General features: G+C 42.7%; 1 long non-coding RNA gene and 1 pseudogene across 1 annotated transcript in view; one reads left to right on the forward strand and one right to left on the reverse strand.

Annotated features, from left to right (window-relative positions):
* Positions 1-311: 311 nt before the first annotated feature.
* LOC143774857 (olfactory receptor 5AR1-like) lies at positions 312-1,265 on the reverse strand (annotated as a pseudogene).
* Positions 1,266-10,224: 8,959 nt separating this feature from the next.
* The window catches only part of LOC143773303 (uncharacterized), a 233,686-nt gene continuing 230,916 nt past the window's right edge, over positions 10,225-12,994 (forward strand). Inside the window, exon 1 of the long non-coding RNA XR_013215134.1 lies at positions 10,225-11,842. This is a non-coding gene — a long non-coding RNA (uncharacterized LOC143773303). The remainder of the gene's footprint in view (positions 11,843-12,994) is intronic.

The following is a 12,994-nucleotide window of genomic DNA, read 5'->3' on the forward strand; positions in this document are numbered from 1 at the left end:
GATCGAAATCTTTACAATTTTCTGTAAACCGCTCAGTCTGTGAAAAATCAGTCACAAGAATTAACCCATAGGCTAACAGAGGTATGAGCACTATCCATATAAAACACAGGTAAATAACACTTGTGCTTGAAATTTGGACTTCAGAATGAGCTCTTAATGCCAGAGAAAACCTACTGTGTAATTTGTGCTTTTCCATATTGTTAACCTGTGAAATATTTAATTTCTGAGACCTTTCTTCTTATGGTCCCCTCATCTAGACATTGAACATGGAAAACTTTGCTCTACATGTTCATTTCTCGTGTTGGTACTCATTATAATTCCAATTTTGGATACTTTTTGAAAAGATTCTTTTCAATAGCTTTTTTAACTTCTTTGTTTCTTAAGCTGTACACCACTGGATTTAAAAGTGGAACCACAGCAATATACAACATGGAGAAAATTTTATCCTGTTCTTGAGTCAGTTCATTTTCTGGTTTTATATTAAGGCTAAGAGATGTTAGACAAAACAATAGGACCATGGTGAGATGAGAAGAACAGCTGGAAAAAGCCTTTAACCTACCGGATGATGTCTGGATCTTCGAAATGGTGGAGATGATGAACATATATGAAATAAGAATGAGGATGAAGGTGGAGAATCCTAAAACGATGCCATCTATGGTTATCAGAAGGTCAACTCATGTTCCTTCAATGCTGCTTAGCTTCAGCACGGATTTCATATGACAAAAGAAATGATTGATTTCATGAGAATTGCCGAATGATAATTTTGAGATTAGCAGTGGATACATCACTGCATTTAACACACCGAGGATGAAGGAGAAGACAGAAAGGGTCAGACATGTCTTTTGGTTCATAACAAGCAGATAGTGTAAAGGAGTACAAATAGCCACATATCGGTCATAAGCCATAGAAGCCAGTATGAAAAATTCTGTCCCGATACAAAATACGTAAAAAAATACTTGTGCAAAGCATCCTGAGTAAGATATGGTGATATTACCCGTGACAGTTATCACCATGAGTTTAGGCAAGATAACAGAGACATATATGATATCCAGAACTGTGAGGTTACATAGAAAATAATACATGGGTGTATGAAGATGGGAGGTCAGACATACAATGACAGTGATAAAAGTATTCCCAAATACACACAGCAGATACATTTTTAGGAGGACAGTAAAAATTACTAGCTGAAGGTTTCCATACCTAGTAAAGGCACGGAGATAGAATTCTCCATGTATTGAGTAGTTATTCTGGTCATTACCATGCATATTGTTCAGTAAAATCCAATTTAAAGTTCCTGGAAAAAAATAATCATACAGAAAAAGATTAATTATTGTAAACATTTAATTCATTTATAGGCCTGGACAAAAACCTCAGCTCAAAAGATGTCTCAGTCTTTTAAGCTTGACTAGTAAAAGCCACCATGACCAAAAAAAAATTCTGTTGAACATTAGTGGACTAGGAGATATTACAGACCTACAGTGGGGCTGGGTTCAAGCATCCAACGTTCACGGTCTGATTACAGATCGCAATGTCCGGAGTGGCTTTGGGTCAGGAGATCTACAGCTGGTACAGACATCGTGGACCGTACTTGGACCATAAATGTTAGATTTTGAATCCAGACTAATACCCTATAGAAAGTCCTCAAAGAAAGATAGGATCAGTTAAATGCCACAAGGTGATAGACAATACAACAAGAGTGCCCAAATAATCAATTGTGCCGGCACAGTGCCCAATGGAAAAACTTACAGATTTATACAGCTCTCATGGCAGTTTGTAGCAGAAAGAGTTCATGTAGACGACCGTATTTTTGGTCCAAGTGCAATTCGACAAAACATTGGATCTAACTGGAACCACTGATATCTTACACAGCCTTTATTGCAATGAAATTTGGAGACATGTTGTCAGTAGTTTATAGAATAAAAGAACAATTTACATTTTACTCAAAAATATACCTATAAAGAGAAAAATCAGACAAACTGAACATTTTGCAGTGGTCTCTTAATAGCAAAGATTTGTGTTTCGGACGCTTCCTGGTTTTGGCTTAGATACTAGTAGAAAATAATAGTGCATGATAACATCTAACAAAATATATTCAGTGTACATGATAGGTACCATAGCGTTATACCTGAGCTGTCACATCCCAAAATGCTCCGCTCTACCCTGGTTAGCACAGCTATAAGTAAATGCATTTGGATGCATCTAGGGAAATTACACCCTGCTGAACTATCTAATCTAGTGTATAAATGATGAAATAACACTTATGTAATTTAATTTAATGGTCATGTTTTTGTTTTCGTTCTATTGAACTTCAATATAAATTAAAAATGTAAGTTATTTAGTTATTTCTTTTCTCAAAAAGTTCAAAATCCTCAACCCCTGACAAGGTGCACCTAAAATGAAGGGCCTCTACCTGTACATTATACCTGGATAACTGTACATTAATTCTATGCTAAAAGTGTGCAAACTGTATTTTTTACTTTTTTTTTCAATCCATAAACCACTTGGCAGCTGTCATCTGACCTAAAGAGGTTAGCCACTACATGGTCAACCACTTTATAAATAAGTAGTCCCCCTTACAAAATAAAAACACTGTATGTTCCACACCTGTACCTGCATTGTCCCAGTGATGGGTCTCCCTCGTGCTCATGTGACATTGTTACATGGTATATCCAGTTGATTATGCGGGCATGGGAGATGTGCTCATACAATAACTGCTTAACACCTATTATTACATTCAAGGCCGGTGCCCTGACTAACAACTTTTAACTTTTTAGCTGTACTAATATATTGGTGAAGTTCTATGTTTTCTTTTGTTTATTTAATAACTGTAATTTTCATTTAATTTTATACAATTTTACAATCAGAATTAAGACAAGACAAAACAATCACAATTTGGCTTACAAATTTGAGAACCAGAAAGAATGGAGTACAGTTAGAATGAACACTTGGAAGACATTTCCCACTAGTTGGATCAAAACATATAGTGCAATAGAACAGAAAAAGACGAAAAGTCCAACAGCAGTTCTAATTGATGCCACGTTAAGATGACTCCATCCCTATACACATATTACAATTCATATAAATCCACTATAATAAATAACACGAGAAATACACATAGGAAAGGAATGGAAGGGAAGAATAAACCTGTTCAAAAACCAATATGCTCCTAACTGTTGCTTTGGGCCCTAAAATAGTCCTAGAGAGACCAGAGGGTCTCAAATCTGTCCAAACTCGCATTCAATAGGTCTGACATGTGCTCCATCCTGTGGATGTCGGCTATTCTATCCAAAACCTTGAGAGGGGGGTGTAGTCTGTCTCCAATGGAGGGCAATCAAACATCTAGCTGCAGTCAACAGATGTAATAGCAGTCTGGTCGAATTTCTTCCCATCACTCGAGGGTAAACATTTAGTAGGTGTATAGCAGGGTCCAGCTTAACCTCCACATGCTTTGTTGTATTAAGGTTTTCACCTTTTTCCAAAATCTACCCAGCCCTGGGCAAGACCAGAAAATGTGGAACTGAGAACCCGGAGCTGAGCAACAACGCCAGCAAATATTTGTGAGCTGAGGGTTCAGTCTGTGAAGGAGCTCCAGAATGTGATACCAAAACATCAACATTTTATGTTGGTTTTCCTTATAAAGGGTGCAGACAGAGGATTTGGCAGCCTTTTCCCATATATTCAGCCAGCATTGAGCAGGCAGCGTTCTTCCCGGGAGAGACTCCCATCTACACTGTGTTCCAAATTATTATGCAAATTGGATTTAAGTGTCATAAAGATTTAATTGTTTTGTTTTTCAAATAAACTCGTGGATGGTATTGTGTCTCAGGGCTCAATGGATCACTGAAATCAATCTTAAACACATGTGATAATTGGTTTTCCAGGTGATTCTAATTAAAGGAAAACTACTTAAAAATGATGTTCCACATTATTAAGCAGGTCACAGTTTTCAAGTAACATGGGAAAGAAAAAGGATCTCTCTGCTGCTGAAAAGCATGAAATAGTGCAATGCCTTGGTGAAGGGATGAAAACATTAGAAATTTCCCGAAAACTTAAGCGTGATCATCGCACTGTTAAGAGATTTGTGGCTGTATCTGAGCACAAATGTGTTTGTGCTGATAAAGGCATAATGAGGAAGATTTCTGCCAGGCAAGTTCATCGGATTAGGGGTACCGTCACACAGTGAAATTTCCATCGCTACGACGGTACGATTCGTGACGTTCTAGCGATATCGTTACGATATCGCAGTGTCTGACACGCAGCAGCGATCAGGGACCCTGCTGAGAATCGTACGTCGTAGCACATCGTTTGGAACTTTCTTTCGTCGCTTGATCACCCGCTGACATCGCTGGATCGTTGTGTGTGACAGCGATCCAACGATGTGTTCGCTTGTAACCAGGGTAAACATCGGGTAACTAAGCGCAGGGCCGCGCTTAGTAACCCGATGTTTACCCTGGTTACAAGCGTAAACGTTAAAAAAACAAACAGTACATACTTACATTCCGGTGTCAGTCCTCCGGCGTCTCAGCTTCTCTGCACTGTGTGAGCGCCTGCCGGCCGGAAAGCGAGCACAGCGGTGACGCGGTGACGTCACCGCTCTGCTTTCCGGCTATGGCGCTTACACAGTGGAGAGAAGCAGAACGCCGGGGACAGACACCGGAATGTGAGTATGTACTGTTTGTTTTTTTTACGTTAACGCTGGTAACCAGGGTAAACATCGGGTTACTAAGCGCGGCCCTGCGCTTAGTAACCCGATGTTTACCCTGGTTACCCGGGGACTTCGGCATCGCTCCAGCGCCGTGATTGCAAAGTGTGACTGCAGTCTACGACGCTGGAGCGATATTCATACGACGCTGCGACGTCACGAATCGTGCCGTCGCAGCGATGGAAATTTCACAGTGTGACGGTACCCTAAGAAAGCAGCTGATAAAAAGCCATTACACAGCAGAAACAGATATTTGAAGCTGCTGGTGCCTCTGTAGTCCCTCGAACCTCAAGGTGTAGGCTCCTTCAAAGGCTTGCTGTGGTGCATAAACCTACTATTCGGCCACCCTTAAACAGTGTTCACAAGCAGAAATGGTTGTATTGGGCCCACACATACATGAAGACTAATTTCCAAACAGTCTTGTTTACAGATAAGCAACCCTGGATGGTCCAGATGGATGGAGTAGTGGATGGTTGGTGGATGGCCACCATGTCCCAACAAGGCTGCAACGTCAGCAAGGAGGTGGAGGAGTCATGTTTTGGGCCGGAATCATGGAGAAACAGCTGGTGGTGCCCCTTAGGGTATGTGCACACGTTGCGGATTCTGCTGCGGATTTTTCCGCAGCAGATTTGGAAAATCCGCAGTGCAAAACCACTGCGGTTTTCACTGCGGATTTTATCACGGTTTCTTCTGCGGATTCCACTGTGGTTTTACAACTGCAGTTTCCTATTGGTGCAGGTGTAAAACTGCTGCGGAATCCGCACAAAGAATTGACATGCTGCGGAAAATAATCCGCTGCGTTTCCGCGTGGATTTTTCCGCAGCATGTGCACAGCGGTTTTTTTTTCCCATAGGTTTACATGGTACTGTAAACTTTGGGAAAACTGCTGCGGATCCGCAGCGTCAAATCCGCTGCAGATCCGCAGCAAAATCCGCAGTGTGTGCACTTACCCTTAAGGTTCCTGAAGGTGTGAAAATGACCTCTGCAAAGTATATAGAGTTTCTGACTGACAACTTTCCTCCATGGTATAAAAAGCAGAAATGCCCCTTAACCCCTTCATGACCCAGCCTATTTTGGCCTTAATGACCTTGCCGTTTTTTGCAATTCTGACCAGTGTCCCTTTATGAGGTAATAACTCAGGAACGCTTCAACGGATCCTAGCGGTTCTGAGATTGTTTTTTCATGACATATTGGGCTTCATGTTAGTGGTAAATTTAGGTCGATAATTTTTGCGTTTATTTGTGAAAAAAATGAAAATTTGGCAAAAATTTTCAAAATTTCGCAATTTTCACATTTTGAATTTTTATTCTGTTAAACCAGAGAGTTATATGACACAAAATAGTTAATAAGTAACATTTCCCACATGTCTACTTTACATCAGCACAACTTTGGAAACAAAATTTTTTTTTGCTAGGAAGTTATAAGGGTTAAAATTTGACCAACGATTTCTCATTTTTACAACAAAATTTACAAAACCATTTTTTTTAGGGACCACCTCACATTTGAAGTCACTTTCAGGGTTCTATATGGCTGAAAATACCCAAAAGTGACACCATTCTAAAAAGTGCACCCATCAAGGTGTTCAAAACCACATTCAAGAAGTTTATTAGCCCTTCAGGTGTTTCACAGCAGCAGAAGCAACATGGAAGGAAAAAATGAACATTTGACTTTTTAGTCACAAAAATGATCTTTTAGCAACATTTTTTTTATTTTCCCAAGGGTAAAAGGAGAAACTGGAACGCAAAAGTTGTTGGCCAATTTGTCCTGAGTACGCCAAATCCTCATATGTGGGGGGGAACCACTGTTTGGGGGCACAGCAGGGCTCGGAAGGGAAGGAGCGCCATTTCACTTTTTGAATGAAAAATTAGCTCCAATCTTTAGCGGACACCATGTCGCGTTTGGAGAGCCCCTGTGTGCCTAAACATTGGAGCTCCCCCACATGTGACCCCATTTTGAAAACTAGACCACCCAAGGAACTTATTTAGATGCATATTGAGCACTTTGAACCCCCAGGTGCTTCACAAATTGATCCATAAGAATGAAAAAGTACTTTTTTTTCACAAAAATTTTATTTTAGCCTCAATTTTTTTCATTTTTACATGGGCATCAGGATCAAATGGATACTAAAATTTGTTGGGCAATTTCTCCTGAGTACACCGATACCTCACATGTGGGGGTAAACCACTGTTTCGGCGCACGGCAAGGCTCGGAAGAGAAGGAGCACCATTTGACTTTTTGAATTAAAAATTAGCTCCAATCTTTAGCGGACACCATGTCGCGTTTGGAGAGCCCCTGTGTGCCTAAACATTGGAGCTCCCCCACATGTGACCCCATTTTGGAAACTAGACCACCCAAGGAACTTATTTAGATGCATATTGAGCACTTTGAACCCCCAGGTGCTTCACAAATTGATCCATAAGAATGAAAAAGTACTTTTTTTTCACAAAAATTTTATTTTAGCCTCAATTTTTTTCATTTTTACATGGGCATCAGGATCAAATGGATACTAAAATTTGTTGGGCAATTTCTCCTGAGTACACCGATACCTCACATGTGGGGGTAAACCACTGTTTCGGCGCACGGCAAGGCTCGGAAGAGAAGGAGCACCATTTGACTTTTTGAATTAAAAATTAGCTCCAATCTTTAGCGGACACCATGTCGCGTTTGGAGAGCCCCTGTGTGCCTAAACATTGGAGCTCCCCCACATGTGACCCCATTTTGGAAACTAGACCACTCAAGGAACTTATCTAGATGCATATTGAGCACTTTGAACCCCAAGGTGCTTCACAAATTGATCCATAAGAATGAAAAAGTACTTTTTTTCACAAAAATTTATTTTAGCCTCAATTTTTTTCATTTTTACATGGGCATCAGGATAAAATGGATGCTAAAATTTGTTGGGCAATTTCTCCTGAGTACACCGATACCTCACATGTGGGGGTAAACCACTGTTTGGGCGCACGGCAAGGCTCGGAAGGGAAGGAGCGCCATTTGACTTTTTGAATGGAAAATTAGCTCCAATCATTAGCGGACACCATGTTGCGTGTGGAAGGTATGTAGTGTATGTCAAGTTGGTGTGTGTGGTGTAGTATTCACCACACACACCAACCTGACATACACTATATCAAACTACACACCAACCTGACGTACACGCCATACACACCCACCTGACACTCTTTGTCAGGTTGGGGTTTGTGGTGTAGTGTACATCAGGTTGGTGTGTGGTGTAGTGTACGTCAGGTTGGTGTGTGGTGTAGTGTATGTCAGGTTGGTGTGTGGTGTAGTGTACGTCATGTGTGGTGTAGTATACACCCCACACACCAACTGACGTACACAACGCCACACACACCAACCTGACACGCTTAGTCAGGCTGGTGTGTGTGGTGTAGTGTACGTCAGGTTGTTGTGTGGTGTAGTGTACATCATGTGTGGTGTAGTATACACCCCACACACCAACTGACGTACACAACGCCACACACACCAACCTGACACGCTATGTCAGGCTGGTGTGTGTGGTGTAGTGTACGTCAGGTTGTTGTGTGGTGTAGTGTACGTCATGTGTGGTGTAGTATACACCCCATACACCAACTGGCGTACACAACGCCACACACACCAACCTGACACGCTACGTCAGGCTGGTGTGTGTGGTGTAGTGTACGTCAGGTTGTTGTGTGGTGTAGTGTACGTCATGTGTGGTGTAGTATACACCCCACACACCAACCTGACGTACACCACGCCACACACACCAAACTGACACGCTACGTCAGGCTGGTGTGTGTGGTGTGGTGTACGTCAGGTTGGTGTCGTATAGTGTACGTCAGGTTGGTGTGTGTGTGTGGTGTATACTGCACCACACACACCAACCTGACGTCCACTACACCAAACATCAACCTGACATACACTACACCACACACACCAACCTGACGTAGTGTGTCAGGTTGGTGTGTGTGGCGTAGTGTACGTCACGTTGGTGTGTGGTGTGGTATAGTGTACGTCAGGTTGGTGTGTGTGGTGTTGTGTATGTCGACCTGGTGTGGGTGAGTCCATGTCAGGATGTGTTTAGTCAATGGACGTGTGATGAATTCTGAAGCATTCATTCAAACACAGTCCAGGTTTCTCAGGACACGTTTCACAATGGAAACGAGTTGTTTTTCTTGTCCCCCTTTTATAGCACACTCGGCACCTTTTTCTTATCCTCTCTGGGAAAATGTTGCCCTGGTACAATACGGGAAGCTTGAGTTCCAGAGGTGCTGGTGCCCGCTCCTTCCTCGCCTCCAAACATCAGGGCCTTTATCACCGCCTCCTGGAACTGAAGGAAGGTGTTGTTGGTCTGGCCTGCACATCGTGATAGCACGTATGCGTTATACAGTGCCATTTGTACGATGTGCACAGCCAGTTTTTTATACCACACCTTCGTTTTCCGCATGGCACTATAGGGCTGGAGGACTTGATCAGAAAGATCAACTCCCCCCATGTGTTTGTTGTACCCCAGGGCACAGTCCGGTTTTTGGACCTGTACTGGGGTACCTCGAACAGTGGTGGCCGTGGTGCCGGGACCATGGATTGTGGTCAAGAAAAAGACGTCCCTTTTGTCTTTGAACTTGACCACAAGCATGTTGCCGCTACATTGGGCCCGGCTCTCACCCTTTGGGAGAACCTGCTCAATTAGTGACAAAGGGAGACCCCTCTGGTTTCTCCGCACGGTACCGCAAGCGACGGTAGCTCTGGCAGAGAGGGATTGAAAGAGTGGGATGCTTGTATAAAAGTTATCAACGTACAGATGGTAACCTTTATCAAGCAGTGGGTGGACCAAATCCCACACTATTTTCCCACTCACCCTCAGAGCGGGTGGACATTCTGGGGGCTGGATCCTGCTGTCCTTTCCTTGATAAACTCTAAAGCTGAGAGTGTACCCTGAGGTACTCTCACAGATCTTGTAGAGCTTTATCCCGTACCTCACCCTTTTGCTGGGCAGGTACTGACGGAACTGAAGCCGCCCTTTGAAGTGGAAGAGGGATTCATCCACACAAATTTCCCTTTGGGGAATGTACACTTCAGCAAACTTGTTGCTGAAGTGTTCGATGATAGGCCGAATTTTGAACAGTCTGTCAAAATTCGGGTCATCGCGGGGAAGGATGTCAGTGTTGTCCCTAAAATGGAGAAATTTATGAATCGCCTCAAAACGTTTGCGATTCATAACCATGCCATATATTGGAGTTTGATATAAAATATCAGTACTCCAGTATTGGCGAATTTCTGGTTTCTTCACAATCCCCATGTGAAGGACCAGTCCCCAATATTTCAACATTTCTGCAGAGTCAACGGGACTCCAAGCAGAAAATGATGAAACTGGGTTTTGGGAAAAAAATTGCATGGCGTACAAATTTGTTTGCTCCACCATGAGACTGACGATTGACTCCGAGAAAAAGACTTTGAAAAAGTCTTATTTTGGCCAATTTTTCTGCTATATAATAATAACTGTTTGTAGATACTTGGTATTCTTTGAATATGTTCTTGGTAGTTCACCTGTACCTGCGTCCATTTGGTGCCATAGGCAACTGTGCCCCATGATAAGTGGGCCTTCGGAGGCTAGGCTCGCCTCCTTTTTCATATGCTTCATATTGCACTGCTATGAGATACTGAGCGTTTGGCATTGGGTTGTATTACCCTAATAATCTTCTAAGTAACCTTTTTACCTGGTAGACCTTACATGTTTCTGAGGGTCTGATGTTACTAAACATATCATGGCACCCTATGTGGAAGCCTTGGTAAATTCGCTGCTCCAATGTGGGGACTACTCACCTGGTTATTGCTGACATACATGTCAGCACCTTCAGTTGTTGCATTTGATGCAATGTATCTGCAGGGGTGGCGCAGCTCAAGGGCCAGCACATTGGTGTGATTGTTGTCCTTAGTACATGTACTTTGCGTCGACCTCTTGTGCATCAAGAGTTCATTAAATCATTTGTGTTCAGCAGAAGTGCCCCTGTGTATTTTTTGCACGGTGTGAGTTTCAGCAACAAATGGTTTTTTTTTTTTTTTTTTTTGTTTTTTCTTAAAAACTCAGTCATTACCGTATCTGCAGCACTACACCCATTGGGTTCAGTAATCCATTTGTATAGCAATTTAATAATTAATCGTGTGTGATTGCATACGTCTGGGTCCAGTACATTGGTAGTATCGCTCAATATTTTATTTCAGGTGCGCGCTTGGTCACTATGGCGTTCCGTGGCAGCATGCGTCATGTGTTTTATACACAAATTCCTTCGTCTGTGTACATAGAGCAGATTAGCAGCAATATTGGTACCATGACATGTGGGATGCACTGATATACAACATTGTCTGATAGTATTCCAGTGCAGTTCTGGTGGGATATCCACTTGATTGTAAATGCGTAACAGGAAGTATCATGGTCTCCTTGGAAACCCCTTTTATATACCAATAGCTGTCTGATGCTGCATCATGCACAGAACTCAGCGGGGTGGGGAATGTACCATTTACTATATTGGTTTTGAATTTATCGCACGGCTGTAAGTAGCAACACAGCCGTTCATGGTCTTTTTAGTATTTCAGTTGCTTATGGCAACGGATAGGAGTGTGTATAATACGGCATTTTGCGCTAATATGCACAGTGCGTTCCACTCATGTATCTCCAACTTATATTTTCATGGCGCTCTAGTGGCGCTATAGTCACCAAGACATGGTGGGCGCGCCGGTATTCAAGAATCTCTCACAATGTGTCTGTGTGACACTAGTGGGATCTCCGCTGTATTGTAAAACGTTAGACAGGAAGTATCACGGTCTCCTTGGTTACCTCTGTGCTGCTCCATTAGCTGCCTGACACTGGAGTATGTGCAGACATTTCTCCACTGTATTAGAAAACATTAGACAGGAAGTATCACGGTCTCCTTGGTTACCCCTGTGCTGCTCCATTAGCTGCCTGACGCTGGAGTATGTGCAGACATTTCTCCACTGTATTAGAAAACATTAGACAGGAAGTATCACGGTCTCCTTGGTTACCCCTGTGCTGCTCCATTAGCTGCCTGACGCTGGAGCATGCGCAGACAGAGCACAGTGGGTAACAGATCACATGGCTCTGATTGAACCGTGCGGCTGGAAGCAGCAACACAGCTGAGGCTGGTAAGGACATTTTTCCATGTATATTTAAGTGGCACATATTTTGCTATGAGATTACCCCTGATGAAGCCGCCCAGTGCAGGTGGCGACACGCGTTGGGTCTCTCTCTAACCCACATTATGACCCACTCTGGAGGCTATTTCGGTTCTGGCTCTGCATGCCTTTAGGCAGTATTTTCACTGCCTCACCCTACAGGTTGCTTATATTTGCTTTGAATGGTCTGTATTATATCTTGACTGGTAGGTTATATTGGCTTGGTTATTACTGCCTTCAGGCAGTCTTCATTTTCAACTGTTATCCCATGTTGTGCACAGTCCACATGTTGCTCCTCTGGGCACTCTTACTGGCCATTTGTGGTTAACACTACTGTGGCCTCTCTACTTGTTCATAGTTTAACCCCATGAACCAGCTGTCCTTGCATGTACCTGCTCTGTATTACTAGGTATTACTAGTGCAGTGGGGTTCTTTACTTTGTATTACGTTACAGAGACATACAAGCTGGGGTTTGTTTCACAGGCAGTTTGGTGTTATATACACTGGGTTTTATGGTGTCTTTTTTTCATCTGCTATTTATGCCTTATTTAACTGCATTTTGTCCAGGGGAGAGCCTTGCATAGGGTCTAGTTACTCTCCAGCTGGGCCGTTCTGGCCATTAACAGAGTATTTTACCATCCTATTGTAGTGTGGAGTCATTTGTGGGTTATTTGCCTTATCAGGGGCGATGGTGTATTATTATATATGTTTTTAAATGTTTTTAACTGTGTTTTGTCCTTTGTATGTGTCACTTAATAAAGTTGTGTTTATACATTTCTGCCTCATCTGTATTATGGTGATCCCCTGCGATAGGGCCTTGTCTCTCTTTTGTTAGTAAAGCTTATCTCTTTTTAGGCCCTGGTGGTATCCCATATACCGTGGTGCCCCCGTTTTGTCTTATTTAAATGGCGTACAAATTTGTTTGCTCCACCATGAGACTGACGATTGACTCCGAGAAAAAGACTTTGAAAAAGTCTATTTCCCTGAGGTTGGCAGTCTCAAATTGCATTCCTGATTGGGGAATGAAATCAGGAATCCGTGGAGCAAAATTTTCAGGGATGGGGGTCCAGGTGGGGGCACTAGTGCTAGGTTGGGCGTGACTAGCACTAGGTTGGGGGTTAC

The sequence above is a fragment of the Ranitomeya variabilis genome, chromosome 5, assembly GCF_051348905.1.
Source record: "Ranitomeya variabilis isolate aRanVar5 chromosome 5, aRanVar5.hap1, whole genome shotgun sequence".
Classification (NCBI taxonomy): domain Eukaryota; kingdom Metazoa; phylum Chordata; class Amphibia; order Anura; family Dendrobatidae; genus Ranitomeya; species Ranitomeya variabilis.